The sequence below is a fragment of the Pelobates fuscus genome, chromosome 2 (assembly GCF_036172605.1).
Source record: "Pelobates fuscus isolate aPelFus1 chromosome 2, aPelFus1.pri, whole genome shotgun sequence".
Lineage (NCBI taxonomy): Eukaryota > Metazoa > Chordata > Amphibia > Anura > Pelobatidae > Pelobates > Pelobates fuscus.
This window is the reverse complement of record NC_086318.1, coordinates 311,106,534-311,110,139: the sequence shown is the minus strand read 5'-3', so window position 1 is coordinate 311,110,139 and position 3,606 is coordinate 311,106,534. Positions and strand designations below refer to the sequence as shown.

Sequence of the window (3,606 nt, the reverse complement as noted above, 5' to 3'; positions counted from 1 at the left end):
TCTTAGAGGGAGCGACAGTAGTAACAGAGGAGATGTCCAGGAAGGTACATACTATCCACCTACTCAGAGACCAAGGGATAGGGACAATAGGGACTTTGTGGGTCTGGATGATACAGTTTTGGAGGACTATTGATACAGACCGGGCTCCATCCCCCTTGGCCGAGCGGAGCCTATGGTCGAAGTAACAATAGGGGGAAAAGAAAAGTCCCTTCATGATTGATATGGGTGCTGAACACTCTGTTGTGACAAAATTAGTAGCCCCTCCCTCTGGAAAGACTGTTACTGTAATAGGAGCTACTGGGAAAGAAGCTATTAGACTGGTTCTCAGGAATCGTACTTGCACACTAGGGGGCCATCTTGTTCAGCATCAGTTCCTATATATGCCTGAGTGTCCAATTCAACTCCTAGGACGAGATCTATTGTCAAAGCTTCAAGCTCAGATAACATTTCTACGCAATGGATCAACGTCCCTGCAGTTTAATAAATCACTAGGCATGTTAGCTGTACTAGTGCCTAAAGAAGAAGAAAAGCATCTGTATTCTGCAATGATAACCCCAAACCCAAAGAGTGATGGACATAATTTGATATTCCAGGAGTATGGGCAGAAAATAATCCTCCAGGACTTGCCCGTAATATTCCACCTATACTTGTTGAATTAAAGCTTGGTGCTTATCCTGTTAGCCTTCGTCAGTACCATATACCACAGAAGGTCAAGAAAAACAGACAGAGATACTTGTAATAGTTTGTGAACTATAAAGGTGGCGGAAGTGACTCACTGGATTCATCTCTCTAGGGTTAAACCAGCGGCAGATTCTTGGCAAGCTTCCCCAGATCCTGAGAATCCTTGTAATATCTGGTTCAAGCGAACTACCCAGTCCCTGAAGTTTGATTAAAGTGATATAAGGAAGTACGAGACGATTTTCAAAAAACGTGGTTGAGAAAGATAACAGAGAGCAGCAAATAGTTGTTTTGATGGCCATAATAAAGCCTGACCACCTACCAACGTTTCATAGCCAGAGTGTCTCAAAGAGACCTCTGTGAAGGGAAGAGAGGATAAGACGAACAACATTCCCTGCAGCCCTCACAAGCGGGAAGCTGAGGTGCCGTCGCACAGTTGAAAATGTGGATGAAGACTCCATCATAATGTATCTCTTTGTGTGTTTTTATTATATATATATATATATATATATATATATATATATACAGAATGCAAAGGAGATGACATACAAGGCTGTGATAGTTGTATTAAGACTACAAAAACAGGTAACCAGATATCCAAAACTCTTATTTGGCACTCGCATTATGAATGTAAAGGACCTGTGTCTAAATGTAGATACTTAGACACTGATTATAGTGTGTGTCAGCCAGTTTAAGGTGAACCCAAGTGTTTTGATCCCCAATTCCAACCCTGTACAATCTGGCTGGTTCTTCGAAATGCCCACTCTCAGGGGGCAGTGATAAATACAACTTTGTTAAGTACCACTTCTTCCCTAGGCATCCTACTATTTGATGCATGCAAACCGATTTCTGGTAGTGGATAAGTTTGGGAATCTTTTCGGTTTCCAGATATATGGTACAGGGACAGACCCAGGAGCCATCTCATCAGGTTTTCCATTCCTTTTATGAAGAGATGAGTTTTGAAGATAAAGTTCCCCACACTGTTAAAAACCTGTTCATCGATCTGGCTGAGAGTATTGCAAGTAGTCTTAATATAACTAGCTGCTTTGTATGTGGAGGTACAAATATGGGAGACCAATGGCCATGGGAAGCGAGAGAAATATGGTGCCCTGGTTCTGAGACAAATGAGCAACGATGCCTTCCCACTCCAGTAATTAAGCAACCATACGGGAAAAAACGGAATGGCAATTAAAAACCTCCATAATAGGTCATGTATGCTTAGCTAGGGGAGGCCCAATGTATAACACACCTGTAGGCGAGTTGACTTGTCTAGGGCAGAAAGCATATAATGCTAGTAGCCATAATACTACCTGGTGGCCGGCTTCAAATGTCTCAGAGCCTACCAATCCTTTTGATAATTACACCAATTTAAGAGAGATATGGTTTGATCTATCAGCTACATCTAACTGGAGAGCCCTGAAAATGTATACTGGATTTGTGGTAAGAAGGCATATTCAGAATTACCACAAGATTGGGCGGGGGCATGTGTGCTAGGTATGCTCAAACCATCCTTCTTCTTGTTACCAATCCAAACAGGAGAGACCTGGGAAGTTAAGGTCTATGATGTAAATCATAGGGAGAAGCGAGAACCATTAAATATAGGTAATTGGGAAGATGATGAATGGCCACCCCAGCGAATTACTAATTACTATGGACCTGCTACCTGGGCTGAAGATGGTACTTATGGTTACCGAACCCCCATATACATGCTCAACCGCATCATAAGATTACAGGCGGTGGTTGAGATTATAACCAATGAGACAGCTGAACTACAGCCATTTACCAAAATAGGCTGGCTCTTGACTATTTATTAGCGGTAGAAGGAGGTGTGTGCGGAAAATGTAATCTTAGTAATTGCTGTCTGCATATAGATGATTAAGGGCAAGCTGTGGTTGACCGTACCAGCCACATGGCTAAATTAAAGCACGTACCTACTCAGATCTGGAACAGGTATAATCCAGGTAGTTGGTTTGGAAGCTGGTATGAACAGTTTGGAGGGATAAAGGCACTGGTATGAGGCGTAGTATTTATTATTATCTTATGCCTCTTACTACCCTGCTTGATTCCATTAATAATTCGGTCCATACGTAGTGTTATTGAGAGCACTATAAGAAGACAGCAGCTCATAAAAAATGGCATCTGGAGATATGAACATCTAGCCCAAAGATAAAAAATTTGTAACCAGGTCGATGAGTTCTGAGAATTCATAAGATTCAGCTAGAATGCTCACATGGTCTCTCCTGTTTTGTAATTACCTGAGTGGTATTGGCAAAGTATGGTAAGTGATGCATCTGGAGTACTCCGTATCAGAAGCATCAAAGGGGGGGAATGTGAGGGTATTTCAGCTAGGCCCAACATTTAGTAGACCTAAAATCTCCATGTGGCATATACAAGTACAGGTATCTGTTAGTTAGTTACATGTAGCTAAGATACTGTCATCAATGTACTGAGCATGTGCAAGAACTAAAACCACATTCCATGCTCCTCAAGGGCCATGGTGTCAAGATTACTGTTTGATCCAGCACGTAGAACTGTATAGCACGGATGACAAATAAGTAACGTATTACCGGTCCTTAGAATGGCCGGATTTAACGTACATAGAATAGTCAAAATACTAGCCGAGGTCAGGGAACACAGAAAAAAAACAGGTAGAAAACTAATAACAGGAATGCGCTCTCGGACAACCACAAGGGAAACCACGACAGGGCACTGAGCAGGATGAGAACTGGGCCTAAATACCCCTCCTTTAGTTCTGATAGGCTGTAACTGGCCTTTGACCCCAAAGTCAGTTACCAGGCTTCATTTGCATAATTGCTGCTCAGCATTAACCCTTCTGTGGATTAGGTTGCTGCTCGGCACAACTTTTCCTGTGTGGACAGTAAATGTCATTAACCACATTTCTATAAGCGGATGAATACGTGACACCAG

At 42.3% G+C, this 3,606-nt stretch overlaps 1 pseudogene; it reads left to right on the top strand.

Annotated features, from left to right (window-relative positions):
- Positions 1-494: 494 nt before the first annotated feature.
- On the top strand, positions 495-2,848 carry LOC134586315 (endogenous retrovirus group 3 member 1 Env polyprotein-like; annotated as a pseudogene).
- The last annotated feature ends 758 nt before the right edge of the window (positions 2,849-3,606 follow it).